This window comes from Cervus canadensis, chromosome 12 (assembly GCF_019320065.1).
Source record: "Cervus canadensis isolate Bull #8, Minnesota chromosome 12, ASM1932006v1, whole genome shotgun sequence".
In the NCBI taxonomy this organism is placed as follows: domain Eukaryota; kingdom Metazoa; phylum Chordata; class Mammalia; order Artiodactyla; family Cervidae; genus Cervus; species Cervus canadensis.
This window is the reverse complement of record NC_057397.1, coordinates 42113826-42137294: the sequence shown is the minus strand read 5'-3', so window position 1 is coordinate 42137294 and position 23469 is coordinate 42113826. Positions and strand designations below refer to the sequence as shown.

Here is a 23469-nt window from a genome sequence, read left to right as displayed (position 1 = left end):
TGCCACTAATGATCCTGTGTGCCACAACTAAGACCCAGCACAGACAAATAATTTTTTAAAAAACATAAATAAGTGAAAATAAAAATAAGTAGAAGCCTGGTGGCAAGTCAGGAGGCTTAATCAGTTCAGGTCCACATTTTTGGCAGGATGGCTTCATAGTTCCCACCTCCTCTTACATCACACAACCCTGTATCCGGCTGTGCCTCTTTGCATGGCTTAAAGATTCATCGGGGGTTCAGGTGTGGTCATCCCGACTCCCTCACTACAGTTTCCCATCAGCCCCAGCCCTGTAGTTTGAACAGCCTTGTATCACTGCTGAGAAGCAATCATTAGTTTCTGGGTTGGTTTTTTTGTCTGTTCATGGCATTTTGTCCTCTATGGCATTACATAGGTTCCTGTATGTTTCTATGAAAGGCTATTTGAAATCACGTTATATCTTAAAGAAATTTGAATCAATCATCATTTAAAATAGTATCTGTGAAAAATATTCATATTATTTCATAATACCACTCTTATGAATACAAATTTGAATACAAATACATTGGATTTGGTTAAAGCAAGATCTCTTAGAACTTTATGCTGTCATTGGACGTCTTGCATTGAAGCAGCTTTTTCTGATACTTACAATGATTACAATTTATAGTTTGACTTTAACATAACTCTAGTTAGCTGACAAAGAAAAATAACCAGACGCTGGGTGTACATTTGAATACTTTAGGTACATTGAGTTTTTAACAGACGCAGATTCTTCTTTAAGTATATCTTTGAATAAAATAAGTTGTTAAAATAGCCAGGAAAGCAACAGAAGGAACGAATATTTATTTATCCGGTGCCTTTTCTGAGCAAGGGCACCAAACTATGCATGTTTCACAAGATACAAATGTAACTGACTTTGTTAGTGACAGCAAATAGAATTTTCTACACTGAATGTAAAACGGAAATGCTGAAGATGCTGAATGGAACTGACATGCAAACCTAGGTGCCTGTTTGGAAGGCTGGCAGAGTGTGGTATCAATATGGCTTAAAGTGCTAACCCAGACCAAACAGAAGCGCCTCGAAATAGAGGCAGTTTCCAACTGTCGATTCCATATGTCAAGAGAATTTGTCCTGGAGACATGACAGCTGACTTCCTGGCCAGTGCTGTTCGTATCACGTGGTTGTAATGGAAGGATAAGATTACTGACAAAAGATCCCAGGCTGTAACACACCCACCAACATTAAGTGGATGCTGTTTGCAATGTAACATCCATCCCAAGCCAGACATGTGTGGGGATGAACAATAGCAAGAAACCCCAAAACCTTTGCATGGTAGACTGAGGACCCTACGCTAAGTAAACACAGTTACCCCCAGTAAAGTGGTCTAAGGAAACCTCTACAGACCATTGGAAGTGCAGTTTCAGGCATTAACGTCTAGCCGCTTTCTGCTGGGAAGTGAAAGGAACAGCCAAGATTGCAAAAAGAGAAGCTCTCTCTGGCAGAAACTGAGAGCCAACAAAGCCACAGGGTACAAATCGCCTTCTGTGCAGACGTGGCTGCCACTGTGGGTCCAATTAAAATCCTAACACGTGCATATTGTGAGGGGAGCTATAGGTTAACTGGCAGCTGTACCCACTCATGTATTATCTGTTCAGTAGTTTCAGTCTTAAAAAGTACAGGACTGTTTCAGGGAACTGTTCTTGGTGAGACTGCAAAGGCATGCATTCGTTCACGCCATTGGTACTTACTGAGTGCGTGTGACTGTGGTCGGTGCTGCAGTCACTGCTGTCAAGACACAGATCCTATGCTCAGGGAGGCTATGTGTTCTAGAGTGCGTCCTCCAACCATGGACGCTAAGACCAGTACATGAGATGCTTTCAGATGAAGTATCAAGAAAGGCTTCCCAGGTGGCACTAGTGGTCAAGAACCTGTGTGCCAGTGCAGGAAACGTAAGAGACATGGGCACTATCCCTGGGTCGGGAATATCCCCCTGGAGGAGCGCATCACAGCCCACTCTAGTATTCTTGCCTGGAGAATCCCATGGACAGAGGAGCTTGGCAGGCTATAATCCATAGGGTCGCAAAGAGTTGGACATGACTGAAGTGACTCAGCACACACACACGTCAGGAAAGGAAGAGGGGGTGATGGGATAAGGCTGAGCTGGGGATGCACAAGAGGGCTGTGGGATGGTTGGTCAGAGAAGACTTCTCTGAGAACATGATACTTGAACAGGATGAAGAAAAGGAAGGCGAAATCAGTAGTATGATGGCCCAAAATATGATTGTTCCAGTAGATAAACAGCTAGTATAAAAGGATGGGGCTTCCCCGGTGGCTCAGACAGTAAAGAATCCGCCTGCAATGCGGGAGACCTGGGTTTGATCCCTGGGTTGGGAAGATTCCCTGAAGAAGGGAATGGCTATCCACTCCAGTATTCTGGACTGGAGAATTCCATGGACAGAAGAGCCTGGCAGGCTACAGTCCATAGAATCAACCGAGAGTCAGCCACAACTGAGCAACTTTCACTTTACTCAATATGTCCAAGAGCTAGAAAGAAATAGCCCAGAGGTTTGAAACGTCATGGCCTAGGAGACTAAGGAACCAGCTGAAGCTGGGAGGGCTTGGGCCTGCCTGACGCATGGTCATCTTTCAGTAAGTTGCTTGTTAAAATGACCTGAACAGTGTGTTGTGTCTGTTTAAGTAATGAAGATCAAGAGAAAAATTCAAGTAGCTGAAAACATAAAGAAAGGTATTGTCATAATAATCTACTGGTTTCTAGTACATTCTTTACCTCTGAGAATTATGGATCATTGTGTAAATGGACAGATAATTTTAATGAGTGTTCAGATCAACTTTGGCATGCAACCTACAAACAGCATGTGAGAACCAGTAACAGACCAGAATTTCTTGTTGAAATCTTTACATTTGAAAATACTTTGAAATAATGCTATTTTAATTTAGCCAATGAATTATGTTCAGTCTTACAACTTTTAGATCCATATTTGAGAGATGCACAGATAAACATGTAGGCATAATCTAGCAGACAATCAACATAGCTCAACGCACTTCTGAGTCTGTGTCTTTATGTTGCAAGGTCAGATTCTACCTTCTGGAATAGACTACACATGCTATGTTTGGGTCTGGGTATTGAGGTTATACAAGTGCTGCAAAAAACTTGCTTTGCATGGTTCCCAGTGTGGACTTGTATGGGAAGAGGAAAGATGAACTATATCTGTTTTATATTGTCATATCCTGACTATGCTATGTTCCAATAATGCAGGAAATTAGATGAAGTAGCATTTGTCAGTTAAGAGCTTACAAGTATGAATGAATAGTCTAGGTGAGTGATTCTCAGCCAAAATTATATTCAGATGTTCTGGGGACACATTTACAACTATAAATATCCAGACCAAATCTCTACTTAATTAAGTCAATTTCTAGGCTTAGACCTGGGCATTAGGATGTTGTAAAAGTTTTCCCAAGTGATTCTAATGTATAGCCAGGGTTGAATATTCTAGTCTAATTTATAAGAATTTAATAATTCTCTGTAGCCTTTAGGATAAAGGTAGTTTGATTTTAATCATCTTAGTCTGCATCTCATATATCATCTGAATACTCCTTTCATTATTCTCTGAGTAGAGATCAGAACTTATGATCCCAAAGATTAATTTAGTGAGATCTTCTTTCTTTCCTTCCTTCCTTCTTTCATCCTTTGCTTTTTAAAAATGCATCTGGACATTGAAAGTTTTTTAAATCTATAAAGGAATAGTACATGGCAATTAAATTTAAAGCTTCATATATACAATATTTAGAAATTTAAGATCTGCTTCTAAGAAATATTGAGGTTATTATAATAAAAACACTTCTATAAGACTGCAAAATGTGTGAAATCAAAAACTTATAATTGGGGTTGGTGATAGAGGAAAGAAAGAGCTAGACTAAGGTAATTGCTATAATTGAAGGATAATTACAGCATTTAGCTTCCAGCCAGAGAAAAGGAAATATGATTTTTATATGTATATTAGTTTTTATAAGAAAAAGAAAAACTTACCAGGGTTAAAAAAAAAAGAACACCTTCTAAGCACTGAAATCTCTGAGTTTATCACACAAAGCTTTATACACTACACAATAGAACAATATAATTCATAGTTTTACAGAAAAAATACAGATAAATCATGGCAGTTCCCTCTGTTAATATTTGATAATAGCCACCTTTTATGACATTAATTAGTCAATGGGTTCAGCTGCTTTCCAATCTACCCACTAGCTCGTGACAGTGGACAATGTCAGCCACAAGATAGAGGATATTTGTCTTCCAGTTTGCATTGGCAAGAAGGTAGCCTTCAGTTCATCTAAAAGCCATACCTGGTGATAAATTAGGGGAAAAGGCATCTGATTACAACTTGGTTAATAATGTGAAAGATTGGAATTTGATTTTTCAGCCTATCTCTACCCTGCCTAATCTTACAGTGGTAGCTACTATGACACAATCTGGGAGACTAGCTGGGGACTGTGCTGGAATCGTACACCTTGGCATCTTGGATCCTGGCTACAGAGTCAAAGACGTGTGGTAGTGAGTGTCACAGAATGTCTAAAGTTGTTCTTTTTTTTCTGTTTTTTTTTTTAATTGGAGTATAGTTGATAAACAATGTTGTGTCAGTTTCAGGTGTATAGCAGAATGATTCAGTTATACAAACACAAACATTCATTCTTTTCCAGATTCTTACTATTTTGTAATAATCTATATGGGTAAAGAATCTGGTTTCTTTCTGCTTTGATTACTTCCTTCTGTTTTTAAGGCTGAATAATATTCCACCACATACATATACCAGATTTTCTTTATGAATTCATCCTGTGATGAACTTCAGGTTCCTATTTCAAAATACATTACAAAGCAAACATAATTAAAACTGTGCGGCACTGGCATAAAACAGGCATATATACCAGTGAAACACAGTAAAAATCCCCCAAATTAACCTGCACATATATGGCTAATTGATTTTCAACAAATCTGCCAATACTACAGTAGGAAGAGGATAGTCTCTTCAACAAATAGTGCTGGGGAAAAATGGATATCCACATGCGAAAAAATAAAATTCCACCCTTATCTTACACCATACCCACACATCCAGTCAAAATGGATTGAAATCTTTATTATGTAAGACCTGACACTGTAAATCTATCAGAAGAAATCGAAGAAATCATGTCCTTGGTCTAGGAAATGATTTCTTGAATATGACACCAAAAGCACAGCCACAAAAGTAAAAAGAGACAAGTGAAATTACATCAAGCTCAAAAAAATCTTCTGCATAACAAAGAAAACAAGCCACAGAGTCAAAGGCAACCTGTGGAAAGGGAGGAAATATTACCAACTTTATATCTGGAAAGGAGCTCCAGAATACATTATATTCCATATTATATTATATTATTCCATATTACACTATATTATATTCCAGAATATACAGAATATATTATATTGCAGAATATACAGGAATTATATTATATTCCACAATATACAGGGATTCCAGAATAAACAGAATATACAGGAACTCCTATAACTCAATAGTAAAAGAACTCAATTAAAAAATGGACGAAAAACCTGAACAGAAATTTCTCCAACAAAGACATACAGATGACCACAGGTATATGAAAGAGTGCTTGACATCATTAATCATGAAAGAAATGCAAATAAAGACCATAATTAAACACACATATATATGTATACATTAATAAATATTAATGTATTCTATATATGATTATCATATATATCATACATATGATTATTCTCAGTCATATTCTCAGTAAGATGAAGCACAGTGTGTCAGTGGCTGCCAGTGGACCAGTTGTCACTAAAATTTGCTTGTTCTTAATATAATAATATGACAATGTATTAAAAAAACTATGACAATGTATTAAAAAAACTGGATGAGTTAGGATTTCAGAGAGTTTGGAGAAAGGCTTAAGAAAAATAATGTAAAAAAGACTCTCTTAAATTTAAAGTATAATAATGTACTGTTTTATAATTAGTATTGAGAAATCACATAACCATTAGAAATAATTGTTTACCAAAAGAACTGGAATGAAGCCACTTGGCTTAAATTTTTTTAATCTAATGAACTAAAATGATAACTGCTAACTTATTTTCCCAATAGCAATAAATAGGTGTGACTACTTTGATTTTTCTAAGCGAGTTTTCCTTTTGTCCAGAAAACACACCTTATTGTTTGATTTTCTAAGTATATTTTTCTTGAAGTTTTCCTGTAGTAGAAGCATGAGAAATAAACAGTGACCTTCTCAGGATCAAAGTCCACTGTTCTATTTCCACAATCCGCATCTACAGAGCTGCTATTATGCCTACGCAATGCACACCCCACACCTCTAGGGAGACACCACTCACATGCTAAGGTCTGCGCTGTTAGCACAATCAGAGCTACTCACAGTCTCCGTGGTGGAGAAGAGTGAATGCAAATTTTTGACTCCAGGTGCAACATTTCTTAGAGTTCCCATATTCCATTTTTTAGGCTCTGAATAGTTTTATCTGGGCTTCCCAGGTGGCACTAGGGGTAAAGAACCTGTCTGCTAATGCAGAAGCCATAAGAGACATGGGTTTGATTCCTGGGTCGGGAAGATGCCCTACAGGAGGGCATGGCAGCCCATTCCAGTATTACCTGGAGAATCCCTGTGGACAGAGGAGCCTGGTAGACTATAGTCCATAGGGTCGCAAAGAGTTAGACACAACTGAAGCCACTAATCATGCACGCATACTCCATAAATATCTGTGTTTCTTTTATTAACAAATAAAAGTTAAAATTGAGTAACTTGGCAGTTGGGTAGAGGTGGCTGGCACCTTTTCTTGAATTTACCACAATATGTCTCAAAGGTGTACCTCTCCCAACCTACCGTTTCACCATAGCCCACTCCTCTGCTTCTCAATTTCATGCCTTTGAAATGTTCCTTCCCCAGAAAGGGTAAAAACATAGGACAGAGCAGTGTGGAGTAGGGGGTTGGGTGAGGTCAAAGCCATACCCTGATATTAGCTGATATTAGCCATACCCTGATATTAGCTGATATTAGCCATACCCTGATATTAGCCCTCATTTTATTGCTCTCTAACTTCAAGGGGAAAAAAATGAAAATTGGGGCAGAGTGACGACATTGACACCGTGACCTACAAAATTCTTTGAACTAGCAGGAGAAACAACTCTCTTTTAAATATCAGTGTTATAAATCCATATTCTAGGTCTCTCTGAAAAGTTTACATTTTATTGGCATCTAATGTAAATTCCAAATGTGACCCTTCCACTTGGAGACCACTATGACATGTAAAATGTCAAAGTCTACAAATTATAAAAGACTTTTCCTAAACACAGCCTTAACCCATTACTTCATTTCATTCATGATTTACAAACAGGAAAAAAAATGGGGGTGGGGGGGCGAATCTTAAGGGAGAAGATGTGATTTTCATTAGCTATGAAGATTTTCAAAATTGCATTAGTCTCAGTTCATTAGGTCTTATAATCACATTAGCTACGTGGCATTGTAAGGAAGAAAATGCCCTGCAGAGGTCTCCCAGTGGATTTCAGAATTCCACTACCCCTGCCTGCTGGGACTCCAGCACGGGAATAGATTTTACCTTTTCTAGGATGAACCAATGAAAATGATACAGCTTGTAGACACTGTATTCATATAGATGTTCCTCTCACTCTTTCCTAATTCCGTCTACGATGATTCCCCTGGCCAAATGCTATGTCAGTTTTCAGTAATTCTAAGTGTCTAAAGACTTGAAGAGTAACTCCACCTCACTGGGATTCCCTTAGGGCTTGTAACAAATTTTGAGCCCAGGGATTTCAGTAGACTGCTTACTTCAGGATCACTTTAGGACACACGTTAAAAACACAGATTCTTGGTCTTCAAGTATCTGTCAAAATATCTGAGGGTCAGACCTGGGCGTCAGTAGTGTAACACTTGTCCCAGGGGTTGTGAGCGGGATTGAGGAGTTCTGAGGGGAATCTGTACAATGGTTGATGCTCTCACGGGGCCTGAGGAGGCCTGGCTTCTTCTCAGGCCCCGTGAAACCAATGGGCTGATGGATGGAGGGGGCCTGGAGGCCACGCCCGCTGATACCAGCAAGGCTAGTTGTTCATTAGGGCCCTAGTCAGAACGCTCAGCCATCAAAGTTGAGAAAATATTCTCGTGCTCACGAGTGAGATACTGTTCTACTTGTCATGTCTACTCAGGACCCTACAGTTTCCCCCATATTGCCTTTTATTTTGAAACAGCATTTTTCAATTGAATTATAGTCAATATACAATATTATGTTAGTTTCAGGGGTACAGCAAAGTGATTCCGTTATATATGGGATTTTTTTCCAGATTATTTCCTGCTTCTCTGTGCTATGCAGTAAATCTTTGTTGCTAATCTATTTTACACTTAGCAGTATGTCTTTGTTAATCCCAAACTCCTAATTTATTCCCCCTCAACCCCTGCTTTCCATTTTGGTAATTGTAAGTTTGTTGTCTGTCTGTGAGCCTGACTCTATTCTGTATATAGGTTCATTTGTGTTATTTTTTAGATTCCACATGTAAGCGATCGCATGTATTTGTCTTTCTCTGAGTTACTTAGCCTGATACTATCTAGGTCCATCCATGTAGCTGCAAATGGCATTATTTCATTCTTGTTTGTGGCTGAGTAATATTCCATTGTGTGTGGGTGTGTGTGTTGTGTGTGACATCTTAAATCTTGCCACATCTTCTCAAATACTCCATATTGCCTTTTGTATCTGGTTTGAAATGTGTTTGGCTGTCATGATATTAATGGCCTTTTTAAAGAACAGGGACCTCATCCAAAGAAGGTGACAGTTTCCATGTTTAGTCACTTTGTAAGAACAGAATCTCCACAGGGGTTTCTGTTCTCTTACACTCACCTCCCCGACCTGCATCCACCGAGTGTTATCTTCCCTAAATTGGTCTAAGGAGAAGAAGAAAATAGATATACTAAAGTATGTAGACATGTACATACACATGTCATTCTTAAATTCCCAAAGTACCCCGTGGAGTGAGGCCAGCTGTGGACAAAGTGGTAAACCAGAAAAAAATTCCCAGAAAAGTCCTGAGTCCATTCCCCTGGCCTCGCTCCACACACGGTGTGTCTGCAATCTGCCCGCAGCCCTCTCACCTTCTTCCTTCGTCCTTTTTCCTCCCCAGGTGACTTGCTCTGTTCCATCACTTATGCCTTAATGGGATTTTAAATGCATGCGCCACTTCTTTCCTGAACATCCCTTTTTTTTTTTTAAAGCTTTGCTTTAACTGTAAAATGAAAGCAGTTTTCTTGCATTCCGGGTGGGGGGTCGGCAGAATGGGGGGTACTCTTTACAGGTGCCCTCCTGGGTCCTTGAATCTGACCCATCCTCAGTGGCTGGCTGACCCTGACTGTGATGAGTGCATGCGTGGGCGCCCAGAGGTGGTCCTGTCCACCCTGTGAACATGCAAAGGCTGTCCTTGGAATCCTCCAGACACAATGAGGGCAGTTCTCAGCTTGAAACAACATCAGTCCAAGGGCATTTCAGCTGTGTCGATTCCATGGCGCCTCAGCTGTCAAGTCGAACAGAATCACGCTACAATTATTGCAACTAGATGTGGCTTCTCATGCAACATGGTGGAAGTGAAAGGACTTCTGGCTCTTGTTTTTTCCTAACTTCCCATGCTTGGAATTCAATGGTAAATTGCTTTTCATCTTTGATCAAAATATATCTCTGTATTAAGAAAAATGGGAGTGTTAGTTGCTCAGTCATGTCCAACTCTTTGCAACCCCACAGACCATAGCCCGCCAGGCTTCTCTGTCCATGGGATTTTCCAGGCAAGAATACTGGAGTAGGTAGCCATTTCCTTCTCCAGGGAATCTTCCCAACCAGGGATCCAACCTGGGTATCCTGCATTGTAGGCAGATTCTTTACCATCTGAGCCACTAGGGAACTTAATTCTAGAGATTTTTCACCTCTTGCCAGTTGAATTTTACAACTGAATTGCATCAGACCAGTGTCATCTCATAGTCAAGGTGTGATTAGAAGATGAAGCAGTGCTTGTCACACAGTAGATATTTACCAATTATTCATTCAGTGAATTACGGAGTATCAAAGAGTAAGATACAGGTTGTGTCTTAGAGTCAAAGAGTAAGAACTGTTGGCTGTCAAGAGACCAATGAAACAAACTTGAAGAGCTGAGCATCTTTAATAATGGAGACAGAGAAAGTCTCCGGGATGTTCTGTCACCTTTGGAATCACCTCAGGCTTATCAAGTACTGAGATTGGAAAGTAGATGGATCACTTTCAAACTTTTCTCTGTAAAATTTTCCTGATTCGGGGCAAATGCCTTAAAAAGCCTCTGCAGCTTCCAGCAGCAGCATCTTCTCTTTCCATACCTGTGTGCGCCCGTCTTCACATTTTGATTTGATCCTCGCATTTTGTTGAAAGACTTTTATAAATATGAATTGTAAATGTGCAAATATATCAACTGGACATGAATGAGAAAATGAAGAGACTTAGGTCAGCCCTACAGCCAGAGTGCAGTGCTGGTGTTTCCAAGCACGCATGCCGCACTGAGTCATGTCCAACTCTTTGTGACCCCATGGACTGTACCCCGCCAGGCTCCTCTGTCCGTGGGGTTCTCCAGGCAAGAATACTGGAGTGGGTGGCCGTTTCCTCCCCCAGAGGATCTTCCTGACCCAAGGATCGAACCTACCCCTCTTGCTTCTCCTGCGTTGGCAGGCGGATTCTTTACCTGCCCTGCCACCTGGGAAGCCCCGTGTTGTCAGAAGTTCTATTGATGTTTCAGGGGTTGTCGGGATTGACTTCTGATACTGGACACTGACCGTAAAGACCTCCCATGAGGGGCTTCCCTGGTGGTCCAGTGGTTAAGAACCCACCATCCATGTGCTCTCACAGTGACTGTTTACAACTGGCTGTGACTCAGTCAAGTGTTTTTTTTTTGTTTGTTTGTTTTCTGCTGAAAAAGAGAGTCCACCATCCAATGCATGGGACACAGGTTCCATCCCCGGTCAGGGGACTAAGATCCCACATGCTGTGGGACAGCTAAGCCTGTGCACCACAGCTTCAGAGCCATTCTAGAGCCCTCGCCCCCACCACAAGGGAAGCCGCTGCATACTGAAACCAGAGAAGGGACGCACCACAACCAAGACTCGGGGCAGCCAAGAAAAAGTCCGCCCGTGGTGTCCCCTCCAGACACGTGTGACCTCATCATGGTTTCCATGAGTCACTAAGACTGTGCTTCCCGGGGAGTTGACGCTATTGATCCCGCTGAGGATTTGTGTCTCAGCACTTAGGACTCAGCAACTTCTTTTATAAAAGGATCTCAGAGATAGTGGAGAAGGAAATGGCAACCCACTCCAGTATTCTTGCCTGGAGAATCCCATGGACGGAGGAGCCTGGTGGGCTACAGTCCACGGGGTCTCGAAGAGTCGGACACGACTGAACAACTTCACTTCACTTCACCACTTCTCAGAGATGGAAAGAAACCTTATAAGTGACCTCACTTTTCAGAAGGCGCAACGGAGGCACAGGAGGCTTGAGCTCATTTCGGGCTTCGCGGCGATGCTGTGGGAAGGGATGGAGCGGGAGCTGGGCCTGTGACTCCACACCGCCGCGACTTGTCCACTCACTGCCATCTCCTTAGACTCTGGAGAGGGCGGCCTTGTGTATGGGTGCTTCTGTGGGAATCAAGAAGGCTCCAGAGACACGGAAGCTCTGACCGCATTTCACATAACTCTGGGTTAGATGAAGGTCAAGTTTCAGCACGGGGATCTGGCTGGATGGCCCTTCAACCCTAGTTAAGGAAGAGGAAATCTGCAGTAGAATTACTCATCCACGGCCCTCAGACCAGCAGCCTAGACCTTGCCTGTGGGCCAGGTAGGAATGCAGGATTCACAGGAACATATAAGAGAACAGACGGGTGGTTACCAAGGGAGAGAGGGACGGGGGGTGGGGGTGGGAGGTCGGGGTTAACAGGTGCAAGCTTCTACACATAGATTGGATAAACAAGGCCCTACTGTGTAGTGCAGAGAACTATATTCAGTATCCTGAGATGAGCCATAATGGAAAAGAATAGGAAAAATGTATATATATAAAAAACTGAGTCACTTTGCTATATAACAGAAATTAACACAACATTGTAAATCAACTGTACTTCAATCGCGTGTGCTGTGTGTGTGCTAAGCGGCTTTAGTCATGTCCAGCTCTTTGCGACCCCACGGACTGTAGCCCACCAGGCTCCTCTTCATGGGATTCTCCAGGCAAGAACACTGCAGTGAGTTGCCCTGCCCTCCTCCAGGGGCTCTTCCCAACCGAAAAGCAAGATCTTTACCACTAGCGCCACCTGTTGTTCAGTCGCTCAGTCGTGTCCGACGCTGCGACTCCATGGACGGCAGCACTCCAGGCTTCCCGGTCCATGGGATTTCCCAGGCAAGAATACTGGAGTGGGTTGCCATTTCCTTCTCCAAGCACCACCTAGGAAGCCCAAGTTAAAAAATATTAAAAATAAAATAATAATAGCCTACAGGATTCAGAATCTGCAGCTTAACAAGATCCCCAGGTGTTCTGCAGAGGCTGTAGGTACTGTCCCAGAACTGTCTTCTCCAGTTTCAGCAAGCATCACCTCACCTGGAGGGCTTGTGAAAGCAGAGCTCGCCCAACCTCACCCCAGACTTTCTGATTCATAAGCCCCAGGGAAGGTCCAGAATTCTGCATTTTTAACGAGCTCCCAGATGATGATGAGGCTTCTGCTCCAGGACCCCCCATCTGAGAAGCTCTGCTCGGCAAAGACCATGACCTTGTCGCATCTTCCACAAGGGGCTTGGGGAGCCATACTCCTTGCGTAGTCTGCACCCACTGCCCACACCCTTCCAGCAGGAAGCCTTGATGATGAGCCCCAAGAACATCCATTTTCAAATAACGAGTTCTGACTCATTCTGATTAAGCCGTCGCTCTGTCTCCCGAGCCCTAAGTAGTTTCTGGGAACGCTGACAAGTAACCTGCAGGGATGTTTTTTGCAGATTTTGCTTTCTAGCAGTCCGTGAAACATATTTTGTGGACCAGTTTTATAATCTAAAGAATGCTTAATGTTTCTAAAACGTAGGGAAGATGAGGGCTTCTCTGGTGGCTCGGTGGGAAAGAATCTGCCTGCCAATGCAGGAGACAGAGGTGCGATTCCTGGTCCGGGAAGATCCCGTGGGCCACAGCTGCTGAGCCTCTGCTCCAGAGCCCGGGGGCCACAGCTGCCGAGTCCGCGTGTCACACCTCCTGAAGCCTGAATGCCCCAGAGCCCCCGCTCCGCAGTAAGAGCAGCCGCCACAAGGAGAAGCGTGCACCCCGCAACTGGAGCGTAGCCCCCGCTCTCCGCAACTAGACAAAAGCCCGCACGTCAGCAAAGACCCAGCATGGCCAAAAATAAACAAAATTATTATTATTTTTTTTTTTTAATGCGAGAAGCATGAGAGTAAAAGATGGCCTTGATGTGTTAACCGCTGAGGAGGAAGTCGAGCTGTCTTCTTGCTAGTGCCTGGGCATAATGTTAAGTCAGCGCCCTTACATCCGGGTACATCAGAGGGTGTGGTGGATCTAACGCACAAGGAAGCCAGCGCTGTGAACTAGGATTCCTCTGGGACGTGGCTTAAAGGCAGTCTAATCTCTGAAATTCTACTTCTTCCATCCTGAAGTGTTCCTTTTCCCAGGGTAAGCATCCTTTGTTGTCCAGTCTGCATGAGGTAGCCGGGTTAGGTGAGGGCTTGGTAAAAGCTAATTGGGATGTGACAGATACTAGAGCGTCTATAATTAGCTGTCCAACCTCAGTCCAAGTGTTACAGTGAATCTGATCTTTTAAATATCATGATCCATGAGTGGAGGCTTTGAGAGGCATTTATGTCACATGGTGAATTTCTGAACCTCTTGAACAAAGAGGTTGAGGGGGTTTTCTTGGTTAAGTCTTTTACTGTTATGAAAAACAGCGGCTGAATCACCTGAGCATCTGAAACCAAATAAAAAGTGCAATGTGGTGCTTAACAGAGTGAGATCTAAAAGTCCTGACCTCATATAGAGAACAGTCTTGTGGCTGCCAAGGGGGAGGAGGGGGTGGGGAAGGGTGGATTAGGAGTTTGGGATTCGTAGATACAAATTATGATATAGAGAATGGATAAACCACAAGGTCCTAGTGTGGAGTACAAGGAACTATATTCAACATCCTGGGATAGACCATAATGGAAAAGAATATGAAAAAGAATGTATGTGTGTGTGTGTGTGTATCTGTATCACTTCGTTGTACAGTAGAAATTCACACTGTAAATCAACTATACTTTAGCAAAATAAATTTAAAAAATAGAAATAAATAAAAGTCCTCATCTCTGTAAACCAGCCTTTGTGTGAACACCACATCCCCACCGGGCTCCAGCAAAGCGGATGGTGCCAGGGCTGCAAAGTGCTCTAGTTCCCTTGGAAGGAAGGCCCATGATGACGAGGCTGGGAGTGAGCAGTGGGCAAACCAGCGGAGAATGAGTGTTCTCTCTGGTACTGAAAACCAGTCACCACAGCGTGAAGCTGAACTTGCCGGGAGGATGCCAGGGCTCCCATGCCCGCACCTGTCTGTGCGTGTCCCAGCCACGTGGACACCTGAGGATTATGAACACGCTGGAGATGGCTGTGTTTTTTATTTCAAGCCTGGCCCCTTCAGGGCCCTGAGGAGGCATGCGGGGAGAAGCCAGCTGCTCGTGTGTAGGATGGAAGCTGCACCATGGAGATTCCCCACCACGTAGGCAGGCAGGCCGACCAGCTTCTGAACTCTTATCCTCAGTTTCATTTGAGAAGACTGAGAAAAAGAATTTCTTCTTCTAATTCTTACTGTCTCTGAAGGCCTGTCAAGAACCATCCGGGTGCTTCAGTGAGAGTACAAAGAAGGCAGGTGTCTGTGTTCGTTCCAGAACTAAGGGTTTGCCAGTTAAACCCTTGGCTTATTTAATTGTTTGCTTGATGTGCTCATCTCTTTTAATTCTTCTTTTCTTCCTGACCTGATAAATTATTCATTAAACTTGCCTTTTGAGAGTCAGGGGGGGAATCTTCCTTTCACAGAAATGTAAAAATTTCTGGACTGGGTCCTATATTCCAGCTCATGGAGGCGTTGAGAATATGATGGGATGTGAGGTGGATATGTGTCTGCCCTCAGGGAACTTTTAATTCAGATCAGAAGAGCAAACATGCAAGGCAGGAAGAAATAGAGCTGAAAGGTCCAACTGCACACTTTGTAAAAAGACCATTCAGACTTGCTTATGCAAATTGAAGACCCCTTACCTGGGCTCCTCACCCAGTCTGTCAAAATCATTCTCTCTCCCTCTCCCCCTTCCTCCTCTCCTGTTTTCCCATGAGATTTACGTTTAAAAATAAAAAGTGAACCTTGGAAATTGGTTTTCAAGTCAGGATATGGAGAACAATAACCTTAGAAGGCATTCCTTACCCACCAAAGTCACTCGCCTTTTGGCTTTTCTCAAGGCAAAACCAAAATGGTTCCAGGACTTTGATAAGCAGTAAACTATATTCTGTAATATAAGTTTAGTGTATTTTGGAAATGAGAGCCCGCCCCCCCCTCGCCCCCCTCCCCGCGCCCCCCCCCCCACCCTCAGAGGGTCAGATTTCCCATTTCCTGTGGGGATCAATAGGGTTGGTGTGTACAAGATGAAATCAGGTTAGGCTGACAGATGGCCTGAAGGATTGATAACCTGCCCTGGGGATGAACGCTCGGCTCTTTCTGCAGCAGCGGTAGCAGCCGCACTGAACCGTGAGGGCAGGGCCAGTTTGCTGACGTCAAGTGTTTCTCTTGTGCTCCAAGTTGCCGAAGGAAGAAATGTCAAGATTGCTGCTCCAGAGTGATGGTGAAATGATTTGGGAAACCATCAAGAAAATCTCACCTTGGAGACCTTTGCTGTCTTCTGCTCTTTGGGTGGATTTCTCCCTGACTCAGGGAAAGAGAGGAGTGGGGTGATTTTTACAGCAACCGGTTTGGCAGAGACCCTTGGGTCTTAGCAGGGCCCCCATGGACAGTAGATGTTGCCTGAGGTCACTCGGTGTTCACAGCAGTCCTGCTTGACTCTCCCGTGGAGTTCAGTGTACATAGCATACCAACAGCAGGGCCCCTTTAGTTTGAAGAGAAAGTGACCTGAATTCAGATACTTTAGCTTAAGAGTCAGGAAACAGGAGAATTCCGTGGAGGGGTTCTTGCCACTGTAGCCTGCGCACCTCTACCTGCTTCATGGGACAGAAACCCAGCAGAGAATTTCGGTCCTCAGCCCTTGTTAAATGTGTCTGGTTAATCTGTTGCTTGTAAAGTGTCATTTTACTGCGTGGTTCCCACACCTGGTGACAACCAGGAAGGAGGCGTATCCACGGGGATGGGTCCTCGCCCTCCTTATTTCAGCATCAGTGAGGGGTCATGCGTGGAGGTGGCTTCCATCATGTGTAATTATGAGTCAACTAGGACAGCTGTAAAATGATAATGACCATCATTACAGACCTCAACCGGCTTCAAAGGAGCCATAGCTAATCTCACAGGCCATCCCCAAATTGACACAGTTATTAGTTACAGGATTTGCAGGTATCAGAATCTACCTGTTAAATGTGTTTGGCTAAAGAAATAAATAGCTGATATTTGGGCTCCTCAGGTGGCACAGTGGTAAAGAATCCACCTGCATTGCAAGAGATGCAAGAGATGTGGGTTTGATCCCTGGATCGGGAAGATCCCCTAGAGTAGGAAATGGCAGCCCATTCCAGTATTCTTGCCTGGAGAATCCACTGGTCACAGAGTCGGACATGGCTGAGCATGCACTTGTTATTATTTGGGCTGCAACTTTCATTCATTTTACCCAGTTTTTGTTTTTCTTTCTTGTTGGACTTGATTGGGGTGGCTGATGATCTAGGCTAATGAAGACAATTAAAGTGCTCAGCAGAAGCACTAACAGCAAGAATAGCAGGTCTCTCCTCGAGAAGCCTGCTGATTAGGGCTGAGGATAGAATTACACTGCCCCCTTGCGGTTGAAAGTGGCATGTGCTTTTAAAGTAAAAGGCTTTGGGTTTTTCTCAAGATCGAATCGCTTGTTGATTAAACCATGAAATGAATGGATATAAAAGTATGAGAAATTTTGGAGTTTTCAGTCCAAAAGAGTTATCCAGCACAACTTCTAAAAAAATCCCCAACAGAAGTCCTGTAAACTCAAGTACCCACCTTTCTTAAGGCCAAGTGACAAGTTCTCATAATAGTCTGAAATTGAGGGGTAGGAAGATACCAGTACCTCTTATAGAGCAGCGTGTGGGTGGTTGGGTGGGTGGGTATGTGCGTACGCACGTGTGTGCTGTGTCCCTAAGTCGTGTTCAATTCTTTCTGACCCTGTGGACCGTAGACCTCCAGGCCCCTCTGTCCATGGGATTCTCCAGGCAAGAATACTGGAGTGGGTTGCCATTTCTTTCTGCAGGGGGATCTTCCCGATCCAGAGATCAAAACCTGCATCTCCTGCATTGGCATCTCCCACTAAGCCACCTGGGAAGCTCATAAAGAGCAATACTATAATTATTGCTCGTCATGAATGGTGTATCAATGCAGCAAACAGTAAAGCCTATTCTAAAAAAGAAAGAGTTGATGTACAACTATTAGGCTAAACCTGCTATTTCACTAATATGATCTTTTGTAGCACATCTTAGTGACACATTCAGGTGTCTTAATAAATGTTCACTGAGGTCAGTGAATGGTCCTGCTTTGCCCTATGTTGAAAAGCTCATAAAATATGTACACATGAGATCTGACAATGGGATGCTGTTTGAAGAAACAGCATTCTATAATTGAATGTAATTTTATTGTGATAGGTAGGAAGAGAATTGGAGAAATAGGCTTAAGTATCTCCTTGAAAAAATCATGAGAGAGCGCCCCAAACTGTTCATGTATTTGTGCTGATATGGCTTGATTCAGGATGCTTAGAAGACATCTTACTTGATGAAGGAATTAGGAGAGAGTAAACTGATCCCATTTGAATGCAGAGTCCCAAAGAATAGCTAGGAGAGATAAGAAAGCATTCCTCAGCGATCAATGCAAAGAAATAGAGGAAAACAACAGAATAGGAAAGACTAGAGATCTCTTCAAGAAAATTAGAGATATCAAGGGAACATTTCAGGCAAAGATGGGTTTGATAAAGGACAGAAATGGTATGGACCTAACAGAAGCAGAAGAAATTAAGAAGAGGTGGCAAGGATACACAGAAGAACTGTACAAAAAAGATCTTCACGACCCAGATAATCACAATGGTATGATCACTCACCTAGAGCCAGACATCCTGGAATGTGAAGTCAAGTGGGCCTTAGAAAGCATCACTACGAACAAAGCTAGTGGATGTGATGGAATTCCAGTTGAGCTATTTCAAATCCTGAAAGATGATGCTGTGAAAGGGCTGCACTCAATATGCCAGCAAATTTGGAAAACTCAGCAGTGGCCACAGGACTGGAAAAGGTCAGTTTTCATTCCAATCCCTAAGAAAGGCAATCCCAAAGAATGCTCAAACTACCGCACAATTGCACTCATCTCACACGCTAGTAAAGTAATGCTCAAAATTCTCCAAGCCAGGCTTCAGCAATACGTGAACCGAGAACTTCGAGATGTTCAAGCTGGATTTAGAAAAGGCAGAGGAACCAGAGATCAAATTGCCAATATCTGCTGGATCATTGAAAAAGCAAGAGAGTTCCAGAAAAACATCTATTTCTGCTTTACTGACTACACCAAAGCCTTCGACTGTGTGGATCACAATAAACTGTGGAAAATTGTGAAAGAGATGGGAATACCAGACCATCTGTCCTGCCTCTTGAGAAACCTGTATGCAGGTCAGGAAGCAACAGTTAGAACTGGACATGGAACAACAGACTGGTTCCAAATAGGAAAAGGAGTACGTCAAGGCTATATATTGTTACCCTGCTTATTTAACTTATGTGCAGAGTACATCATGAGAAACGCTGGGCTGGAAGAAACACAAGCTGGAACCAAGATTGCCAGGAGAAATATCAATAACCTCAGATATGCAGATGACACCACCCTTATGGCAGAGAGTGAAGAGGAACTAAAAAGCCTCTTAATGAAAGTGAAAGAGGAGAGTGAAAAAGTTGGCTTAAAGCTTAACATTCAGAAAACTAAGATCATGGCATCTGGTCCCTTCACCTCATGGGAAATAGATAGGGAGACAGTGGAAACAGTGTCAGACTTTATTTTTGGGGGCTCCAAAATCACTGCAGAGAGTGACTGCAGCCATGAAATTAAAAGATGTTTAACTCCTTGAAAGGAAAGTTATGACCAACCTAGACAGCATATTAAAAAGCAGAGACATTACTTTGCCAACAAAGGTCCACCTGGTCAAGGCTATTTTTTTTCCAGTGGTCATGTATGGATGTGAGAGTTGGACTGTGAAGAAAGCTGAGCACCGAAAAATTGATGCTTTTGAACTGTGGTGTTGGAGAAGACACTTGAGAGTCCCTTGGACTGCAAGGAGATCCAACCAGTCCGTCCTAAAGGAGATCAGTCCTGGGTGTTCATTGGAAGGACTAATGCTGAAGCTGAAACTCCAGTACTTTGGCCACCTCATGTGAAGAGTTGCCTCATTGGAAAAGACCCTGATGCTGGGAGGGATTGGGGGCAGGAGGAGAAGGGGATGACAGAGGATGAGATGGCTGGATGGCATCACCGACTTGATGGGCACGAGTTTGAGTAAACTCCTGGAGTTTGTGATGGACATGGAGGCCTGGCGTGAGGCGATTCATGGGGTCGCAAAGAGTCGGACATGACTGAGCGACTGAACTGAACTGAAACTGATCCCCATGGACTTCCCTGGTGGATCAAATGGTAAAGAATCCACCTTCAGTGCAGGACACTTGGGTCCAACCCCTGGGTCAGGAAGGTCCCTGGATGAAGGGAATGGCAACCCACTCCAGTATTCTTGCCTGGAGAATTCCATGGACAGAGGAGCCTGGCAGGCTACAGCCTATGAGAATGCAAAGAGTCAGGCACAACTGAGCGACTAAACACACACGCACAAAAGCTGGTCCCCAAGACCAGTGACAACATCAACCTTGGACTATCTTTTCCACGTGGACCCTGGCAAAGAGTGTAAGGTATAGGAAACCCTCACTCCTTGGGGGGCCCTTCCTTTTCAGGGTGACTCCTTACTTCCCGGACACTGTGCCTTGTTTTCTTTCCCCCTGTTGCTACTCTTGAGAGAAATCTTCAACCTTTGGTAAGGATGTGGATGGCTCCACTGCTCAAGATGAACTATATGAAGGACCCCTGCGCACTGCATTTAAGCTCGGTGAAACCAGTGTGTGAGGGCCCAGCCTTGGGCAGGAAAGTCCATTCCGCTTCTTGGAAAGCCCCGGACCATTAGCACAGGGCTTCCCCTCTCGTCCCCACTGGGAAAGAGGAACATGGAAGCCAAACATGTGCATCTACACATACAGGGAATGAATGGGCCATCTACACACACTGGGAGGGGTAGAGGTAGTCTGTCTACACACCGGGGAGCGTGCAGTCCATGAACACCCATGGGGGGAAGGCAATCATGTCTGAATAGTAGATAGGCCACCAGAATTTAAGGAGATGGCCAGAGAAGAAATGGGCAGAATTATGGAAACAAAAAACCAGAAAGAGACTAGGAGACAAGAGTTAACAGTGGTAAAAAAATAAAAAAATTAAAAAAAAAAAAAAAAGAGTTAACAGTGGTGTGGATTTTTTCTAAAACAAGAATAATCCCACCTGGAAGTCTATGTGTGTAGACACCTCCCACACACACTGCTGGCCCCTGCAAGGGTAGGAACTCCCGCCACACTCCCAACCAGGGCTGTGACCTGTGTAGCTCCTTCAGTTGCTCGCAGAAGTTTCCGAGAGGTGAAAGCTGCCCACACAATCGGAGCCCTTGCCCTGGGGGATTACAGTGTATTATAATATCTGACTCAGAAACACACCAGATCATTCTTTTCACTGTGCCTTTTTGTGTGTGTGTACCAGAACTTTTGGAAAAAGTGTTACTTTCAGTAGCTTTCCTGCAGATTCTAGTGGAAGAGGAGTGAGCCAGGAGTTTTGACACATTTTCTGTGAGTTACATCCTTTATTCAGTCGCTGGTAATAATCTGCTTTCATCCTTCTCCTCCCCACACTGCTCTGCGAGGTGGAGCACCATGTTATGTTCTATTGCCTCCCCCTGTTGAGAGAAGGAGAAACAGAGATGAGAGAGGGGCTTGCTGGATAGATGGGCTTTTGAATAATTCACTAAGGAAACTATTTTCTAAGGACCTAGCTCTTTATAAATAGACACTGATTAATCATTGTACGAATGAGTGAGCAAATGAAAGAAGGAACACACAAATGCCCGCACAACAGATCTCCTTTGTTTGTGCCTGTTAAAATGTGCTGCACATGGACCTGGATATAAACATTTATTGATTTATATGCTTGCTTGAATGTATTTTAATAACTTACTCTGGTGCCAATTTGTAGCCTAAGTTTAAAGTGAATTATTCATTGTTGCCACGAATCATAAGAGAAGCGCTCTTCAGTTATAGCTGTCCAGGGGCAAACAGGCAAAGGCAACGTGACCGTCCATGACAGTATGCATGCAGTGTTCACAGGTATAATGTATAACCAACACAGGAAGAATGCAGTTCTTTATTGCCCAGGAAGTTGTATGTTTATGTATTTATGGAGCTTTAGGACGTGTTCGTGTTGGTTTAAGGCCATATAGAAAGCAGTCAGCTTCATCTCCTAGAATTCTCTCTGCATACTTAACAGATACAATTTCTTTTTCTCCAGCTTTTTAAAAAATTATTATTTTTCACCTTTGACTATTTAAATAAATGCAAAATGTTTCACCTGGAGAAAATTTTCTCCCATTGAACCACAGTGCACTCCCTAAGCTGCCCAGGTGCAGGCTTGATGTAGGTGCTCAGTGGTTGGCTACATAGGCCCAGCTCTGTCAAGGAGCAAATGGAAATGCAAATATCAACCAGCCTTTTTATTAAAAAGTGTTTTGAGTTCTGATGTATTGTCATGACACAAATATTTATTTGCTGACTTTATTCACGTAAGTTGAGAATGAAGCTAAGGCTGTGTAAGTGAGAAATGTTCTAGAATTGAACAAAGCAAAATGTTCGTTAAACAAGGCATCTCTGATGAGAAAGCAAATCATTCATTTGAAATAGTGCTCTGTTTTTCAAAATCTAAATCTTAAAATATTTCACAAAGCTCATTGGCTGTTTTCATTTAGAAGCCTTGTAACTCTCTGGACCTGGGAGCAATAGCCCCCAGTGAGAAGGAGCGCCCTCTAGGGGCAGAGGCCACAAGTGCCGGAGTCAGAGCTGGCGGACTCCGCTCCTCCGCTGCCGCTGGGCCTGACGACACGGCGGGGGAACTTAGTGCCTGACCTTCAGCTTCCTTGTCTGAAAAATGGGAGTTGGGCATGCTTTCCTCATAGGCTAGTGTCAGCGATTGAATGAGGAAAGCACTTGACTGCGTGTGTGCTAAGTCACTTCGGTTGTGTCCGACTCTTTGCGACCCTATGGACTGTAGCCCACCAGGCTTCTCTGTACATGGGATTCTCCGGGCAAGAATACTGGACTGGGTTGCCATGCCCGCCTCCAGGGGATCTTCCTGACCCTGGGATCGAACCTGAGTTTCCTACATCTCCTGCCTTGGCAGATGGGCTCTTTACCACTAGCGCCACCTAGGGATCCCCCATGTGCTCGGTACTACGATGTCCTGGCAACAGCTCTTAGGTTCAGTTTGTAGTTGTTTATCACTACGCTTCTTTGCTGCTGGTGATGTGTTCTCAGCACAGACTTTCCTCCAGTGTCTTGAAAGTAGACTTACTGAATGCTTACAAACTTTCATGAAAGCCAGCCCTGAAAATAAAGTCATAGGCTCAGAACAGATAACTGTTTCTCATGGTGAATATAAAGACTATCTATGTCATTAATTGTATTGACCTTAAACCTTCTCGGAGAGAAGCAGGCTTGGGGAGTTGAGGATTCAAGTGGGGAAGTTGCAAACTACGTTTTTGTGAAAGCGGTAATAAATGGTTTACAGTGTTCTGTGGAAAAAAAGGAATCCAAATAAACGTGTATTTATTTTTTGTTTATTTTTAAGCAGATTTTCTCCAGGTGAAACATTTTGCATTTATTTAAATATTTAAAGGTGAAAAATAATAATTAGAAAGACTTGGAGTCTTACTTGAGAAGATTAAGAATCTGTCCCCCAAACACACAAAAATAACATCTGTGGCCTCAAACACAGAGCTAGGCACTGCACACTCCTGCTTTGCATTTTGGGTGAGAAAACAAAAGCCTGGACCACAGAGCGGTACTTGTTCCAGGCCGAGTCCAGTGCATTCTGTACACACCTCCCTGCTCTGCTCAGACTCGCCCCCACCCCC

The 23469-nt window shown here is 43.4% G+C and overlaps 1 protein-coding gene across 3 annotated transcripts in view; it reads left to right on the top strand.

Moving 5' to 3' along the window:
- Window positions 1–23469, top strand: part of PAG1 (phosphoprotein membrane anchor with glycosphingolipid microdomains 1) — a 162052-nt gene that overhangs the window by 109975 nt on the left and 28608 nt on the right. The gene's annotated exons all lie outside the window — the stretch shown is intronic.